Source organism: Pinus tabuliformis, chromosome 3_2 (genome assembly GCF_031772625.1).
Source record: "Pinus tabuliformis cultivar Carrire ecotype Pingquan chromosome 3_2, CPIR1, whole genome shotgun sequence".
NCBI classification, from domain to species: Eukaryota; Viridiplantae; Streptophyta; class Pinopsida; order Pinales; family Pinaceae; genus Pinus; species Pinus tabuliformis.
This window is the reverse complement of record NC_142302.1, coordinates 878797578-878817508: the sequence shown is the minus strand read 5'-3', so window position 1 is coordinate 878817508 and position 19931 is coordinate 878797578. Positions and strand designations below refer to the sequence as shown.

Here is a 19931-nt window from a genome sequence, read left to right as displayed (position 1 = left end):
CCAAGGTGATAAGGACGAATTATGGTGTTGACCATCCCAAAAATCCATCAAATAATAAAATACATATCTCCAAGAAAAGTGCGTCCTCCAAGATAAGCTCAAATAGTAATAGGATCAAGTAAATGTATGCTAAATCCACATGTCTGGCCCTTCAAGTGTGCCACATTTCTAGAAATAGAGGCCCTCCATAATCACCTTCAATAAAATAATATATGTGCCAAGTCAAAGAGGTGTGGGTTTTCTCCAATGATGGCCAAAAGATGACAAGTGTAGCTGAAATAACCATGGAATAAAGATGAGCGAGCGCACAAGAGAGGTGCACCCTAGAAAAGTGTCAATGGTATCCCAACACCTATCTTCAATGCCTAAGACCATGGGGATGGAATGAGGTTTTATAGTGTAGACAAGTAAGAGGAAAGAGCTCAAGTCTCCTTGGGAGAAGCAACAACTTTGAGATCTTGGGCCAAAGTCATGCCCTGAATCCTATAAGGATGCGGTTATGCGTTTACCTAAGATGCGACCATTGTAGTTGGATGCCATTATTTTTAGCAATACTGTTAATAGCCTAAGCATAGGATTAATCCTTGAATGAAGTTTTCTCTTGTGTCTAGAAATGTTAGAGAGATTATTATTCCTTGTAGGAAGATGCATGTTTAAGATATGCTACAAAAGCCAAACCTAATGTGGTTTTACTTCAAGAAGTCAAGTCTATTTGTTTTGGGTTGCAGTGCGGAATGAGTTTTTGTTGGAGGGGGGACCTCAAATCATTCTCAAGGCTGTCATGGGGTTGTGTTAGCTCTTTCTTCTTTCCTACAAAGCTTCTTAGTTGGGCATGGTTCTAACCCTTTGCATAGATGTATGTGGGTTATGATCTTGATTTAAGATGGGTTGATGGGTTTTTTCTCTATTTACACCCATATTGCAAGTAGTGATAGATGTACTCTTTGGGATTGGATGTCTTCCTCTCTCCTAGTTGTAGAGTGGATTATAGGTGGAGATTTTAACATGGTTGAGTGGGCAAGAGAAAGAGATGGCTGTGTCGATAGTGTCATTGTTGGTTTAGAGAAGTAAGCTTGGTCTTGTTGAAATGTTGCTTTATAGGTGTTTAACCCCACTTGGAGACAAAAGGATTCAGATTATGGGGGATGTTTTTGTGGAGTAATTTTTGACAGGGCGAAGACAAGGTGCAAGCGCAGTTAAATCACTTTTATGGGCCTTATGATGGGGTGATCTTCTCTAGGAAGCTCTGGCCAATTGTTTTTGATCACTTGCTCATCCAAACATCTATCTTGTTTGGACACTAGGATGATTCATCTCCATCTTTCCTCTTCAACCTATATGTTTCTCATTTGCAATCTCTATATTTCAGAACCTCATTTCATTGGGTTTGGATCCTTGCCCTTTGGTCTCAAGGGTCACAAATTGGTTGATTTGGTGGGATGTGATCCTTTGCCATATAATTAAAGTTATGCAAGGATGGGGTTGATTGATTGCGTGCAAGAGGAGGGAGTTGTTAGATTTCCTTGAACCCGACACCCAATATTTAATTCCTAGCAAAAATTAGTGAATAAACAAAACTATGTTCCTAACAAAAATATTTAGCAATGGCAAATAACAATTTGAATCGCATTGATACACAAATTTATGCCCAACAAATTTTTTCATTAAGAGAAAATGTAAATACAATAGCGCAGATCTGATCCAACAAATATGCCTTGGATCGGTGCTCGATCTTACTTGCATATCTAGATCTCCAACCTCTTTGCACTCCCTCAGACCCAACACACGGCTCACTGAGATGCCACTCTCAATCTCTTGCCGTTGTTGTGTGTCTCTCTCCTCTCCTCAACCATGCTTTTATAACTTTACATTGAGCCAAAACCCTAGTCTTAACCCTAATCTCAAAGTGATTGATGACCGAGATTAGATCTCGACTCACTTGAGATCGATGGCTAAGATTAAAAGTTACTGAAGTAAATTACATTACTTTTCCTAAGTTTCTATTTGCTTAATAAGCAAACATATTAATGAACATTTTTTAAAGACTCTTATGCCTTTGTAAGAAAGTGCATCCCATACGAGACGGAGCACGCGCCCCTGTTAGGTTAACCATCGACTGATTGCGCCTCGCCTTCGGCTCTCCGCCATGTCCCCTCCGGAAGCTTCATCGGAGGCGGCCGCTGCTCAACAGGTATTCTCAGATCTGGTTAAGTCCTTACCTCCCCAGAGGCCTCGCCCAACAATCTCCAAGTTCGTGAAGAAGCTCGATGTTTTGCAGGAAGTCAATCTTCCCCCAGCTCTGCCTCGTATGGCTGCTCTTGCACTAGCAGAACGAGGACTCATTGGACAATTTATTGGGCTTTGGCCATCGCCGAAAACAGTCCAAAGATGGGTCGAAAGGAATTGGTCTGATAAAACTCAAGGAAAAATCTCCATTCGATTTTGTGGAAAAGGGTACTTCACCTTTCATTTTGAAACTAGAGAAGACAAAGACTTGATCTTCAGGAATGGGCCCTATTTCATGGATTCAAGAGGATTATATCTCAACAAATGGACTCTGGATTTCGATCTAGAGTTGGATATTCCGAGTGCTGTTCTTGTGTGGGTTCGGCTTCCACATCTCCCTCTTCACTGCTGGGGAGATGAATCGGTCAGAGCTATTGGGAATGCTGTGGGTAGATACATTGATCGCAGTGAACCAAAAGACAATATGCAGGCTTGTGCCCGCATATGCATAGAAATAAATCTCGACAAATGACTTCCAGAGGCCATCAAGCTCAAGGTAGACGATTGGACCCACATTCAACAATTAGACTACGAACAGATTCCCTTCAAGTGCAAGGTATGTTACAAATATGGACATTTTGCTAACCGTTGTACTAAATTAGTTGATGTAGAGAACACTTCGCAAGATGAACATTGGGAAACAATTAAGAAAAATAAAGTAGCCCCAACCCCCAAGTCAAACCCTGAAGCTGGCTCTGTTCGTAACCCTCCCATTCCATCCTCCTCGTCCCTCTCTAATCCGTCCCTTCCACTGCTGGACCAGCCCCTTCCCCAACCTCCTCCTTCGTCTTCCAACTCTTTCCATATCCTCACCCCCTTAGAGGACAATCCCCCCCCCATGGCTCAAATCGATGCCCCTGAATCTCCTCTCCCTCTGATTATCTCCTCCACCCTCCCTCCTGATCTACCCTCATCTCTAATTACCAGAAGCAACTCAAAGGAGCATGGTGCAACCTTAGACACTCAAAAGAGAAATGGACCTGGAAGGAAATCAGCCAAGCAGCAGAGAGATGAAAATACCCAGAAAGATATAGCCATGGGTGCTCAGAACCCCATAGAGTCTTATATCTTGGGACAAATCGACAAAGATATAGCAAGCAAGGAGCAGGGAGGGCGATTAACTCTCCGTAACCCCTACATGAAATGATGAAAGTCCTCTCTTGGAACAGTAGGGGACTAGGGCACCCCTCCAAAATATCTGCCCAAAAAGATCTAATAAATCAAGAGAAACTTGGAGTTGTATTAGTTCAAGAAACAAAGCAAGGGCAGCAAGAAATGAAAAAAATCATAGCATACCATAAACAATACAAAGGCAGTGTTTGTGAATCAAGAGGAGCTTCTGGGGGAATTGCAACACTTTGGGACCAAAACACTTGGAGTCTCACAGCAGAAACAATCCATTAACACTGGATAAATACTGCTCTGGAGAACACTTCAAATAATCAAAGGATAGTCATTTATAATGTATACGCTCCAAATCATTATAGAGACAAGGAGTAATGCTGGGGCACTCTTAAAGAAATTATCGATGAAGAAGAAAATAACAACATTATTCTGGGGGGAGATCTAAATCTCATTTTGCACTCCAATGAGAAGCAAGGAGGCTGCTTCTCTTCAGATCCTTACAGAAACTAGGTGGAGACCATCATGTAGGACCCAGACCTTATTGATGTAGTCCCAAAAAACCGCAGATTCACTTGGAACAATCGCAGGCTAGGGAAAAACAATATTATGGAAAGGTTGGACAGAATCCTGGTGAATGTTTCACTTCTCTCCACCTTCTCTGCAGCTTACGCCTACATCCATCCCTTCACAGCTTCTGATCACTACCCCACATCTCTGACTCTTGAAACCCACTGCTCATTGGGACCTATTCCCTTTAAGTACAGTCCCCTGTGGAACGATAACTCAACAGTCAAAAGTATTATTCAAAGTAGTTGGTAGTAGCACATAGAAGGATCACCAGGATATATCTGGGAAAGCAAAATTAAAAGAGTCAAATATGCTCTTAAAGACTGGGCAAAAAACTGCTACACTGAGCCGGAAAAAGAGAAAAGAGAGACCAAAGCCAAATTGGAGGATCTCCATAGCACAATTGAGGGGCGCAGATTCCAGCAGGAAGATAAAGATCGTGAAGATAAACTCTATTGTCAGCGATATCGATCAATAGAGAAGAAGAGCAGAAAGGGAAAATTAAGTCTAGGTAGTTGTGGCTGAAAGGAGGAGACAAAAATTTGGCCTTCTTCCATAAGCAAACTATAGCTCGGAAAATTAGGAACAGCATAACATCTATTGCTGATGGAGAAGGCAACCTACAAACCAGCCAAGGTGCTATCAAGCAGGCAGCCTCAGATCATTATAGAGAACTGCTAACAGAAACTAAGGAAGAGGAAGACTATTCAGACCTGCTGCAATACCTTCCAAGTGGGATCAACAAAGAAATCAATGACAACTTGAGTGAGGAGATAGAAGAAGAAGAAATAAGAGGAGCTATCTGGGCTCTACAACCAGACAAAGCTCCTGGATCGGATGGCTTTCCAATCTGCTTTTATAGAGCTCACTAGGGTATTATTAAAAAGGATCTTATCAAAATGATGAAATGGATTCAGTGCAAAGGGAAAATTGGAGGCTATACCAATTCCACCTACCTAGCCCTCATCCCCAAAGAGAATTGCCCTACGACCTCTTGCTTCCGGCCCATTTCTCTTTGCAACTCATCTTACAAAATCCTCACAAAAATCTTAGCCACCCGTCTCAAACCTCTTCTTCCTTCGCTCATATCTGGAAATCAAGGTGGTTTTCTGGCCAACAGGCAAATCTCTGATTCAATCCTCTTTGTTCAAAAAGCAATCCACTCCAGTCACTCCAGAAAAGAAAAAGGGTTCATCTTGAAGCTGGATTTGGCCAACGCGTTTGATAGGGTAAGGCACTCCTTTCTTATTGCTGTCCTTAAGAAAATGGGTTTTGCTAAGCCCCTCCTTGATCTCATCAAAGCCTGTATCATGGGGCCTTGGATCTCCCCCCTGTCAATGGTAGACCTGGACCTCCCTTTCAATCTTCGAGAGGGCTGAGACAAGGTTGCCCCCTCTCCCCTTACTTGTTTATCTTGATGGCGGAATCCTTCAGCAAAGCTTTAGATTACAAGAGACGAACTGGTCTCATCACTGGCATAAAATTTGAGAATGGAGTCAAAAACATAAACCATTCCCAATTTGCGGATGACACTCTGTTAATAGGAGGGGCATCTGTCACAATAGCTCGTCGTTTCAAAACTCTTCTGGACAAATATATGAGTTATTCAGGAGGCATGATCAATCATTTAAAAAGCTGCATCTATGGTTGGCATGCAACAGCCCAAACCCTTCATAATATAGCCAACACTTTTGGGGTCCCTTGCAAATTGAATTGGGAATGTTTCACCTATCTGGGAATGCCTGTGAGCATTGGGCCCTTAAAAGCTGAGATCTGGGACACAATTATAGACAAGATGAAGAGGAAGGTGCAGCAGTGGGGTTCCACATGGCTTAACCTGGCAGGCCGCCTTGTTCTACTAAAATCAGGGCTCTCATCTCTTCCACTATATCAATTCACTCTAATGCAGGCCCCAACCATATTCCACAACAAAATGGAGAGTATTCTCCGCCATTTTCTCTGGCAAGGGGGGAAAAACGAAAAAAAGAAGTACAATCTTGTTAACTGGAAGCAAGTAATTCAAGGCCAGGATCGTGGAGGACTCAGAATAAGATCTCCCAAGCTCTCGAATTTGGCTTTTGGAGGCAAGATTGTGTGGAGACTAATCAGCGAGCAACTGACATGGTGGGAAAGAGACTAAGAGTTCTAGAAGTCAAATATCTAAGTTGCCCAAGACAGCAGCTTTTGGACTGTGAAATACCCGCTAGAAATAGTTCAAAAATATGGAAACTATGCAAAAAAGTAATCCCCTTTTTGGCCCAAAACACATCTAAAGTCCCCAAGGGAGGCAACAGTATAAAAATTGGTGCAGACAAAATTATGGGGAATCAATCTATCAGCAGCCAACTAGGTATGGATAAAATCCTTCTCTTTCTTTACAATAAAGGAATTCATTATCTGGACCAAATCTCGCAATGGGACACCCACTCGCAGATATGGATGGGATGGACCTTTCCACCCATTCCCTCAGATCTTAAGGAGAGCTTCGACATCCTTCAAGCTCATCTCCACAGCATCGCCCCCATAACTAAAAATGACATCGACAATTTTCGATGGGATCCTACAGGCTCCAACTATACAATTCAAGCTGGCCACCAATACTTATGTAACAAAGAATATCCTGCTCCTGCTTGGACTCATTGGAAAATTGTCTGGAAATCTGAGGCCATCCCCAAAATCAAATTCTTCATTTGGACCCTCTTGAAAGGGAAAATTCTCACTGCTGATAATCTGCAAAAGAGAGGTATAGCAGGACCTTCGCGATGCCCAAATTGTAAAGAAGCAGAAGAAACCATCCAGCATCTCTTTATCACCTGCCCTTTTGCAATTTCTTGCTGGAAAGGAATATTTCCCAACGATCATCTTCCATGGAATTCCCAAAACTCCATTGGTGAGGTTCGGAATTTATGGAAGAAAAGTTACCCTTGGCAACATAAGAAGAACAATATAGCCAAACGGGTTTGGGATGCCCTCCTTTATGCCCTTTTGTGGAAAATCTGGTTGGCAAGGAACTGTATGATCTTCCAAAACAAGAAAACCATCACAAGGAATCTTTGCAGTAAGGCAAAAGGTTTAACGTTAGAAACCATTTCTGCCAAAAATCTAAAGAAAATTGATGTCGCTGGCCTCTGTGTTGAGGAAAGGGATTTTATTGGCTATTTGTTAGATAAAAATAACAGCAATCATATTGAAAGTAATTCAAGTATCCAGTCCAACATCCCCAATCATAGCTGGAAAATAAGAAACAAAGAAGATTTTTTAAGCTGGCTCCGAGGCAGCAACCTCCACTATCTCTTCTTCGATGTAGCTTCTAAATCCAACCCAGGAACAACAGGCGTAGGCAAAGTCATCTACAACCTCAGTGGTAGCATTATAGCTACCTATGAATGGGGATTGGGCCCCTTATCCAACAACAGGGCAGAAGCTCTTGCCCTCTATCAAGGTCTAAATCAACTCCAAAAATTTGGAATTAAAAAAGCGCTGATTTTTGGAGACTCTGCCACAATCATCAGTCTCATGGTTTGCAACCGAAAGGCATCCAATATTTTCCTTCAGCAAACGATTAATAGGTGTCAAGCTCTAACCCGTCAAAACATGGAACTTAGATTTTTCCATGTGCTCCGCTCTCTCAACAAAGAAGCTGACATTCGTGCCAACAGAGCTTGTGGCAAACCCAAAGGCAATCTTCTCTGCAATAATACAGAATCCCAACATCATCTCCCGTAATCTTCTCCCTCATCATGATTTGTGGTAATTCATCTGAACCTGTCCCTCGCAGCATCTTCATGGGATTCTCTGACAGACAACTGCATCTCCCTTCCTTTATCAAATCTCTAATTAAGATCCTCTCTCCTCCTATCAGTCCCATCGCCCCCTTCGCTCTGCCCCGATTGACTCGATTCCTCCTCTCTTGTGACTCCCTCCACCCCTCTCTCGTGATCCCGCGCCTCCTCCTCCGTTGTCTTCATCCTTTAAAATCGAGCTTCCCCCTTCATTCTTGTGCTCAGTTTTATTCTCTTGTTTTCTTCGTGACCCTCTGCTCTTGTTCCTCGTTTCCTAGCTTGGCTGGGACCTCGGTCTCTGCTGTCTTCCATGCACGTTGCTACTCTCTGCCTCTCCCTCGCCCGCTTTCCCCTTTGTTTGCTGACCTGCGCTCTGCCCTCATCCCTTCTCCGCGGCGCCTTCCCTTCCTCTACCTTTCTTTTTCTCAGAAAGGTTACCCCCTCAGTTCTTCTGCTCTCCTGATCTTTCTCTTTTTTAGCCCATCCTCTTCTTTATCTTCATCGACTGGACATAACTCCTTAATCGCTCCAGGTCTTTCTCATTCCACGCAGTGCACTAAGACAGCTCCCAACATCCACAATATGGCAAGATCTGAAGACTGCCTGCATTGTGCTGATCTTCAGGCGGAACTGGAACAAATCCGTGCGCATCAAAAACTGCTGGACGCCAAAATAGATTCCCATGCCAGACTGACCAGTGAGAAATATGAAGCAGATACCAATCTATTTCTACATAGAGTCTCCTCGCTCCAGACACAGTTTAATGATCTGCCCAACAAATGCAGCCATGTCCAGGAATCAATCGAAATCCTGAAGTACATGATCGAGAAAAGGAATGCACCCAACACTAGTTCTTCAAGTCTCAGGAATGCTGAAGTCGACAGCAAACCAGAAGGTTCAACAGCCCGTTAGATTAGCCATGTTAGCATAGATTAAAGATGTGTTGTAGATACTGCTTACTTCTGTCTCAGTTTGTTAGAATTTTTACTTACTCTTGTTTTCCAAAAGTCAGAAATGACAGAAGCAAAGGGAAATTTTGTCTTCCCAATCATCTCCTAGCTTCACCCCCGGGCTTAAAACCTTGTAACACAGGAGCCCAGTCTCCCAATCTTTTTTTGGAATACAAATAGCAACCGATTATGTGAAAAAAATAAAATAAGCAAACATATTAATATGTGCTTTTTCCTAAGTTAGACTTAGGCTAAGTTACGTCAGCAACTTGCTCAAACTAGAAGAAGTGTTCTAAGGAGGTGTGGGCGACTTTTGCATGCCTAGACACAAGGCTTGTGCAAAAGCAACTTCCCAAGCTACAAACTTCAACACTACCTCTTAGCGAGGGAGGTATTTTTGGAAGAACCTCCTCCACCTGGATTTGTCTCCAATCCCAACACATCATTTGTTGTTGTAGATTCCCCCTCTGAACTGGAAGGCTTCCCTACTACTTTCTTTGGAATTTGATCTGAAGACCTGTTTCTCCCAACCATGCTCTTAGGAGGATGCTCCTGAGCATCCATCAATGTTAGATGATACCAACTGGTCCTGGCAGATCTGGAAGAGGCCTCTTGCCCATCTTCCAGAATAGAAGTCCGAGTTCTTGGTCTCAACTCAGTATTCAGAGCCTCTTGCTCAATCTCTGTCACTATTTACTAACATTGATCCTTGATCCAAGATCCGCTTGGATCTACTTACAAGGTGGCCCTGCAAGTTGTACAACTTAACCTTCTTGACACTAAGCCTAACCCTTGTGTCCTGGGTAGCTCCCTCTGAATTTATGAATACTTTTCCTTTTTGGAACTCAATATCATACCCATCATCCTCCGTAGCTGAGACTGAGAGCAAGTTCGTCTTCAACTCTGGGACATATAACACCTTTGCCACCTCCAGAGATCCTCCTGATTCTAGTTGAAATAATACTGTTCCAACCCCTTTTACTGCATGTATGGTACTCATACCAACTTTCACATGCATGTCTGAATCCATCTCTGAAACACTAAGGAACACTTCACTCATTCTCGTCATATGGCGAGATGCTCCACTATCTATGAACCATGCATCTTTCGTGACGATCTCTGAAAGGCATGACACTAAGGCAAAGTTCCTCTCAATATTCTCAGCTAAGTTATCCATTTGTGTAGTGACTGTCGTGTTTGTCATTCCTTTGACTTTCTTTTTGTTTGGACATTGGCTTGCATAATGTCTTGGCTTGTGACATGCAAAACACTTTACCTTGCCCATGTCGTTCTTCTTCCCATCCCAAGAGGATCCTCTGTCTCCTTTGTTTAGTTTGGTAGCCCCATTTTCTTACATGACTTGAAAGAACAATGTTCTTCTCATCCATTTCGATCTTTACTCTGTTTCCGATTAGTGCCTCCTCACGAGTCTCCTCTTGGGTGAAGTCATCCCATAACCTATCCTAGGTTGGGAGATTCTCCCGTTCCACGACTCCTCTACGAAATTGCGCAATTGTTCTGTGAACCCATTCAGAGCTATCCTTACTAGTTCCGAGTCTATCACTGCCTCCCCTACTGTAACAAGCTCATCTCGTACTTGAGATATTATGGTGAGATAAGAAGAAACAAATTCATTCTTGGACATCTTGGTGCCCCTAATTTTCTCTCTCAACACCATTTTCTGGTTTTGGTTGTCGCTTTGGTATAACTTGGTTAATGCCTCCCAAATTTCTCTAGTGGTTTTCTTCTTGGATATATGAGGAATAATGTGGTCCTTAACTCTATCCATGATAATCCTCTTGGCTGTCATGTCTTGCTTATAATGGGCAACCAAAAGTGTTACATCGGTAGGACGAATATGAGTTTGTGATGCAAACTCCCAGATTTTGTTCTCCTTTAATACCAATGCAATCCTCTACTTCCAGATGTTGTAATTGGACAACCCATCCAAGCGATCCACAATTTGCGTCTACCTCTGTGTTGCCCACTTGTGTCTTGTCATTGTCTGTTCGCCTTGACAAATTTGTCGTTATTGCCCTCAATGTTAACTCTATGTTGGTCTGGGCAATTGGCTTGCATTTAGCAATGCCCTGACACTCCATAACGTCCCTCGACACTCCCTAACATCGCCCTGTGGGCTGGCGGCGGCTGGGTGTGCCGTTAGACCCATTGGTTCCCTTAGCTTCTCTTTTTATTTTTTTTATTTTTTAAATTATGCCTTTTTTTTAAATTCGACCCTTTTAAAAAATTTCTCTTCAGCTGATTTACTTTGACCCCCTTAAAAAAAATCCGTTTGTATGAATGTGGTTGAACATGGCTCCGGTGATTTGGTATGACTCGACACTTACGATTTTGAGATCGATTTAGAGTTTCAACTTTGATACGATGTTACTTTTCCTTGAACCTAGCACTCGATATTTAATTCCTAGCCAAACTTACTGAATAAACACATAGTTAGGTTCCTAACAAAAATATTTAGCAGTGGCAAATAACGATTTGAATCACAATGATACACACAAATTTTTGCCCAACAAGTTTTTTCATTAAGAAATCCAAACTTCGTGGGCTCCTATGTTAGGATAATGGCCCACTTGAGAAAATACAGATACAATTCCTGGATCTGATCTAGTAGATCTACCTTAGATCGGTGCTCAATCTCACTCGCAGATCTAGATCTTTAGCCTCTCTGCACTCTGATACTGAGAGCAACATTGCAATCTCCCCAATCCTAAAACCCTGAAAACTAGAAGGCTGCTGGGTTTTTAGTGGGATCCAAAATTCTACTTTCTCCATATGAAATTTATTGAGGTTGGAACCACTCACAAACATCCTAAAACAATTAATGGTAATGTTAAAAATTTAAGTAAAAGTACTTTAAGATTTAACATTACCATTAATTACATAGCATTAGTAGGGCCCCAGGGTTGAATATTAGGCTTCCCCACTCATAAACTATTGTTTTTAGGAAAACTTTAGGGGGATGCCCAACCCTTATTGAGGGGGGACACCCACAAGCACCCCTTTTGGGGGAATGATACCCCCTGCATCTCTCAGGGTTTCCCACAAAGGGGGGACGTGGGTAAATGTTTCCCTAGTCGCTCCCCCGTCATGGAAGCATGAGAAACGTAGGGAGTGTGCCACCCACCCTAGGGGACATGTCCCGTGGAACACTAGCTAACTTTGACCACTGGGAATGATTCTCAAGAAAATCTATAGCATTTGTAAGAGTAGCAATAACTCACTTGGGCCAAGATGGACAATGAAGTAGTAGGTAAATGTCGACATTGTCATCATCGTCATTCAACATTGACAATGTCAAACATAATTTATTGCCATTGAATTGTAAATGATTAGAAGGAAAGAGATCACCATCAGAGGAGGGTCCATTAATATGTAGCACATTTATAGAGAGCTCATCATTGGTTTACTCATTGAATAATGGTCATCATTGGTCGCTCATCGAAAGAAGGCTCATTGCAACCTTACCAAAAGAGGGAAGGTTGCACAAGACCTATGGAATAAATGAGATTGAATAAAGACTATAGTCGTTAGAGATTGTTTAGAAGAAGAGCTCGAAAAGGAACCCATGTGTGTACTGAGACTTGATGAAGTTGTGGTAAGATCTAGTAGACAAGTTGAGAGTCATCAACAAATAACTTTGATGAAGAAGAAGAGGAACGTTTGATGGAGACATGTTGATAATCATCACTTGAATTTTTGGAGATCCATTGAGGTGAGAAGACATATCCCTATGATATTGCACACCTATTAGGTGTGTTGCTACCGAACAATTCATTTGATGGACTACTAGAAGAAACAACCCATACAAAAATGAATAATGTAGACATCGATTTGATCATCTACTTGAAACAACTGTCATTGACTTGCTTATCCTATGAAGGAGAGTGGGAACGTATATCCTTGCCATGTTGTGCATTCTCTAGGAGAGTGGCATTGAACTATACATCTAAAGAGGAGTTGGAAGAACATCCTATAAAAGATAGATAAGAGTACCCACCTCAAATAAGGCCATTCATAGCAAAAGTGAGAGTGAGAAGATCCAACTTGATATATCTGAAAGGTTTTGAATAAGACCAAACATCCTCAAATACAATAGGAGTGTGGGTATATGGATACATAGCATAGGTATGAGAGAATGAAGCTCAAATTAGATAAGAGTAGGTTTATAAACACCTAGCTCCCAATAAAGAGTGGCTATGGCCAAAATATAGGATATAGGTGGCTGAAATACAAGTGAGAGCTGCTGTGTGAATAAATAACTAAAAATTGTTGACCATAGCCCAAATAAAGAATTGAAAGGGTTGATGGGATTTCATATCAACATAGGGTCATCTCTATGCATAACATACTTCTTGATGATAAATAGGAGGCTAGGAAGAGAAAGCATTGGATAGAACCTTCCCCTCATAATGTTGAATGTGGGTTGTCTAAAGATAGATCCTCCCCAAAACACCATAGGACTATTGCCACAAAATCTAGCAAGCCTTGGAAAGGGCCACCCTACAAGGCAAATACTAAACCAAGTGACAACAATGGGGTAGTGGCCACTATCACCACAACCAAAACCCCTTGCTCTTTACAAACTTTCACCAATGGGAGGAGTCCTTGTATGGGTCATTAGAGAAATTTTGAGGTCTAAAATGGACCGCCTAAGGAATATTATAAAATAGTAGTAGAAATAATAAAATGAGATTAGATTAGATCATCAAATTTTAGAGGAAAAACAGAAAATCTACTTTTTCAAATCGTATTTTCAACTTATTTCCCTACGGTTTTACTAAAATTTTGAGCAGGAGCACTCATTGGATGTAGAATTTAATTCCTCATCCAAGGAGTACCCATGTTGCATATGTTTGATGGACCCCGCTATACCAAAAATGAGAAATACATGAAAAAATGTGATAGCACATTTTTTCATGTATTTCTCATTTTTCATGTAGTAGGGTCCATCAAAAGTATGCAACATGGGTACTCTTTGGATGAAGAATTAAATTCCGCATCCAAAGAGTGCTCCCGCTTGAAATTTGAGTAAAACCACAGGGAGATAAGTTGAAAACACGAGTTGAAAAAATAGTTTTTTATTTTTTAATCTTTTTACTTTTTTACTTCAAAAATGGTGAATCATCCCTCATGGTTGACATCAACATCTTGAATCCTATTGGTTCTTATAAAGTTGATTTTGGTTGTACATTTTTGTTTCAATGTCCATTTTAGACCTCAAAATTTCTCTAATGATAGGTCACCTAATATGTATTCTAGGCTCAAGGCTCCGATAAGAGGCAATTCGCTTTCTTGATAGAGACCTATTAGATGAGGCACAAGATTAGGGCTTGATTGATATGTTGAGTATTGGGGTGGCCGAAGGTGAAGGAGAGGAGAAGGGATTTCCAACGATGATTTTCAACAAGAACAAGGCACTTGAAACCCTCAAGAAGGCCCCAAATTGAAGCTAAGTCCAACTCCAAACTAGGGTTAACTTAGGGCTAGTAACTAGGGCAAAGAAATTTATGGACGAAATTGAAGTGAATGCCTACCAAAAGAAAGGATTTTGTGGCAACCACTCCCCTCTCGGCATTTAGACTCTCCAACTCCAGAATTTCCCTTCCCTTAGGAATTTGCACCAAGCCTTAGTTTGGCCACTTGGCCTTAAAGGGGCCGAAAGAGGAAATGAAGAGAAATTACTAGATTAAAAGTTAAATTGAGCATCCAAAGGGAAGGCTGGTGCCTTGATCCTTGGGAGGATGGACTCTTTGATGTGGTAGATCAGCCAACAAGGTTCTAAGGAGGTCGAAATTTTGATGCTCTAGCACCAAAATCTCAAACAATTATCTATGCAAGGGATAATGGAGATTTTGTGGGAGAGCTAGTAAAATATCACCACTAGGACATTCATTCACATGTTATGCATGAGTAATGCATGCAATAGATCATCTAGATAACAATTCAATAAATCTTCAATAAATTAGGGCACAATTTGCAAGCCTAGATTCAACATTATTCCATACATTAGACATAGAGAGAAAGATTTAATCAACAAAGGTTCACATACAAGATAACATGCAAAAGATTCCATCCATTGATCCAAAGAATAGCTCCAAAGATAGACAAATCAGCTCCAAATATCAAAATACATTCATAGATCCTTGTTCCTCCACAAGAAAAGAGGCCGAAATCTCTAAAGAGACAGAAATTCCAAGTTTGTGATGATGATTTGATACAATGGGAGCCTCCTCTATTTATATGAGGAGATTGAATGTCTAAATTAACCTAATGCCCCCTAAAATCATAAAATAATGTACGTCAGCCTCACTGTGGTACTTCTGCCTCTCTGCAAATGCACTCGCTGGATCTGGAAATCTTTCTCTAGCCTCACTGTCTTTGCCCCTCACTCATTGCTTCAATCTCTGACTCTTCGGAAACTACTGCTGCTCTTTGGAAATCGATCTGCCAAGAAAATTGAACTACTTGTGTATCTTCTCCAAGTGCCCATCGACTTCTTAGAATCCTCTGTTGGGACTCCAACGACTAAGATTAAATCTTAATCAAGGGCTATGATCATCTTAAAGTCGATTCGTGTGAGTTTCTAGATGATTCACACCTTGACTTAATTAATTTTGATTCATTAACCATATTCCCTAAGTTTGGACTTAGGAAATATTTAAAAACTGCTTAATAATCTAATTATGCCATCTCTAGGTGGAATTTCCAAAAACAATTTCTGGGTTTTGGAGATCTTATGTATTCTAGATTCTCCACCAAATTTTGTGGTTAGAACACATCCAATGCTACAGAAACTAATAGGGTCCAGGCGCATCATCCCACGAAAGTTTTCAATGTAGGGCAAAGTGTTGGAACGTTGTGGGTGCTGGAGGTGCCTAAGGATATGTATGATTCTCTACTGCTGCTTGGAGTACCATGGCTTTCAACGCTCCACCAATGGGTGTCAATATGCTCTTGTGAAGGACTTGAGCCTCAGTTAAGTTGTCCAAGCCATGATAGAACCACCTGACAATTACACACAATATCCATTGCTAGCATCTACATCATTAGGTACATTTAATCATTTTTGCATCTAAGTGAACCAGGCTTGCAAGTAATGGGCAATTTGGCATTTCAAACAAAGTTTCCCTTCCAAAATCAAGGCTTTGAACTTGAAATAGTGTTACCTCCCTAGGTCCCTATTAGGTGTTTCCAAGCCCTAAAGGGAAATGCCATGCCCTTGGTCCACCCTTCAATTGATAGGTGTCATGTGAATAATGATGGAACGAAGAAGAGAAGACTTTATGACCAAGTGCCATGGTCAAAGGGACCAGCTATGATGGTGCTCCTCATCCGGAGTTTATAGATGCAGGGAGGGAGCAATCATGGATGTATGAGTTACCAACTTGGCCTTTTTTTTTCCACCCCTCTTGTGCACCTTTTATCTTTTCTTGATTTTTCTTTGTACTACTACTCTTAGCTCAAGGGTTAGAGCTTGCTTTGTATGATGTATAGTAGTGAATTCCCCATTAAGGATAAAGCAACTCATTGCCCACTAGGGGTTGGGACATGCAAGGGTTTCTTCTCATAATATGAAGAGCAACATGTGCTTAGGAACTAGGTGATGGCCATAATTAATTAGGTAGAGCTCATGCTAGGCTTTTCCCCATGTGCTAATATGTATCTTTTGCATTTTGATCTTCTTTTGTTTTTACCTATGGCCATCATATGCTTTTTCTTATTCTTTTAGCTGTATCAACCTCCCAAGGCCAAGTTTCGGGTCCTACCCAAGTATGAGGATGTATGGTGCCAATCCCAGTGAACCAATGGTCAGTTGAACCCGAAGATGGGAGGTGGATTATGGGGCTTGTAATGTAAGATGGAATATGGTAAGTATGAATAGGGAGAGATGAGACTACACTATCTCAATCAAGGCTTCCCAGGTAGTGCCCTTCCTATACCCATTGGGCCATTAGGGGAGGTCCCATTGGACTAGGATGAAAAGTTACTCCCCCATTTAAGGTGAGGGAACAAAATGACAGTCAAAGCCCCACTACCTTCTAGGTTACCCCATGATCCATGCCAAATGCCCAAAATACAAACAAACATAAGCACCTAATTGCAAAATGAATAAAGTACCTTTTGATCGGAAGCCCACCTTCCAACGTGTGCTCATGCCAAATGGGCGAGGAAACATATGAATGATGCAGGTGGCGGAGATATGAATGATAGATCGTCATTGGCTACTAGTGGCTGTCAGGGGCTATTTGTTGTTGGCTAGAAGAGATGGCAGGAGAAAAATTTCTCCTATGGAGTCACCCACTTTAGGTGGGTAACAAGGACTAATGCCAATGTAGCTCCACAATTGAGTAAAGGTTGTCTATGTTGGAGATCTCAAAGGAACCATTGAAGTAAGTTGAGAATCAGTGTTAGAATCTTCAGTAAAATAGAGGGGGATAGATATTGTGGACTATGATTGGAATTGCATTAAAGGAGGTGAAAAGGCTATCCCTTCACAAAGAAACAACCATAGGCTTGTTAGGGTCAATGTGAATCACAACCAAAAACTGAGTAGGCCTTGCATCACCAATTGCAATATCCAATATAAAATAATCATCTTTTGAATCTGGTATAGCCCGGTTTACAAAGTACACAACTATATGTGTGTTAAGGAAATAGTCCATCCGGTTAGCAAAAGAAAGTTTTTGTGCAAACGCCTATAAAAAACCAAAGGAGCCAATAAAGGATTGAAACACTACAATAGAGATGATTCAATAACCCTAGTTTCATAGTGTTTAGGGCAAATGCCATTAGTCTATAATCCCTCAAATTCCTTGAATGGTTTAGAAAATTATGACACCAAGTAGTCCTTTAGATCAAAATTGAGAGGTGGACCCCCTTAGAGGCCCTAAGAGAACGAAACTTCGAACACCCGATAAATCAGTGTTGCAAACATTCTGATTTTATTATGAAAAAATCTTGAAGTCACGATTTTTTTGGCCTAGCCGATGTTTAGCTAAATTTACCGATATTTTGGTGGTATCTTAATTTTGTTGATGTTAGCTGATTTTTACAAATATTTTCTTGATTTTTACAATTTTTTGGTTTTTTGGACCATTGTTGATTTTATCCCGAGTCATCATCATGGAGAGAATCCATTGGATCTCCCTAGAGGCCCTAAAAGAAGAAACTTTGAACTCCCAATGCATCATCATCATGGAAAGAATCCATTGTTGCAACTCATATATTTCACTATCCATGTTTCTTTCCTTAAAGTACAATTTACATGTAGATGGAAGTGCTTCTTTGGGGGAAGCAAGGTAGGAACAAATGGGCTTTCCTTGGTTTCTCTAGGCCTCTACTTTGCCCAAAATGGATAAAAGTTTTGGTCTAACTATTGCGTGCTCAAAGAATTGTGTTAGCACCAAAATGGGTTGATTGGACTATGTGCAAGAATGCACTAACGAAAGAATATACTTGTTTGTCACTGCATTCAAAGTGATACACATTTAAATGGCACTTCAGGTCCCTATAGTCTATGGGATATTGTTGGTGTTTCTAGAGCTTTTAAATCGTTTGATTCATTTTTTCTCAAGGGATATGGCCAGCTTGGAAATGATATCTAGATTGTTGCATTATGACCATGTGGGTTATCAGAAAAGATGTGATTTGGATGCATGATCAAATTGGACATTTTCAATGGAGGGGCCATGTTGGGTTGATTCCTATCTTTTTGGGAAAAAGGTTGGCGACGAAATGCTTTTACAGATGGGGAGATTTGCGGGACAAGGTCATAGTCCTCTAGCTATCTTATAGAACTCTTAACTGGTCTCAAATGCTTTAGGCTTGGGACAAAGTTACAAACATGCTTTCACTACATTCAATACACTCATAAATGGTAGAATCTAGTAGAGATGTTACAATCCTACCAATCCTGAAATCCTGAAACTGGTTAAGTCTGCTGAATTTTGAATGAGATCTAAAGTTCTAATTTTCTCCATATGGAATCCAATGGGGTTGGAACCACTATCAAACATCTCGAAACAATTAATGATAATGTCAAAAATTTAAGTACAAGGATAAAAAAAGAAAGAGAAGGAGAATAGGAAAGATAAGGAGAATGCCAACTTTTGCTTTAATAAATTATTGTTACCATTAATTACTAGGGTTAGGTTTTGTAGGGCTCTAGGGTTAGACATTTTGCTTTCCTTTCAAGTAATTTTTTGTTCTAAAAAAGCTTAGGTGGTCTCTAGCTGTACCATTCAGCACTGTACATAATTGGTCAGTTTTGTTCTTTAAGGTCAGTTCCAATATGGAACTGGCCTTTACCAGTCCAAAACACCAAACTGGACCATTATTGTGCCAAAACCGGACTGCCCAATTCCACTGGTTCGGATAAAACTGATTTCAAAGGCCCACTCTTCTATTAAGACTCAAATACTTTGATTGTTTGTCCTTTATAATATTTTGGTGGTTAAGGATTTGTTGCATTGAACTGGTCTACGAATGGATGCTGTTGTTTTGTTCATTGCAAATTTAAAACAATCAAGTATCTTATGTATAACTGCAACATGTATAGATTTGGGCATGTTCATAGGCTTATATGGAAAGATTGGAAATGGACTTTTGGGAAGCCATTTATGGGTTACCAAACCAAGGGGCTTTATATGTTAATATTTATCCAACTTGATCAATGGTAGATTTCTGTAACAATAAACAAAATATTATATTGGAACTAGTTAGATCAAGGAGTGTCAAGGTATTTGGAAGGCCCATTTTCTCTTCAGACTCTAGTGCTGGGATGGTGGGTCCTTCTTAATTACTGAAAAGTTAAGAGTCAATGATATTGGAACTAGTTAGATCAAGGAGTGTCAAGGTATTTGGAAGGCCCATTTGTCTCTTCAGACTCTAGTGCTGGGATGGTGGGTCCTTATTAATGACTGAAAGGTTAAGAGTCAATGATTACATTGGTTTTACAATATACATTATGGGGTTTGTCACAAACTTAACACAATTAACTTTAAACATGTTATTTAGTATTGCAAAATTCCGAAGTATTTTGGGTTTGGATTATTGTCGAGTACAGTTTTATCTGTGTCTGTCCTTCATTATAAAGAGGTTGATTTTGGGGAGAAATGGGTGGTTCGACAGTCAGGCAGGAGAACCTGGGATGTAATCAAATCGACAAGCATCTCATTCTTATGGAAGTGATGGTGCTGAG

General features: G+C 40.8%; 1 protein-coding gene across 3 annotated transcripts in view; it reads left to right on the top strand.

Moving 5' to 3' along the window:
• Positions 1-19931, top strand: part of GI (gigantea protein (GI)) — a 103626-nt gene that overhangs the window by 16544 nt on the left and 67151 nt on the right. The gene's annotated exons all lie outside the window — the stretch shown is intronic.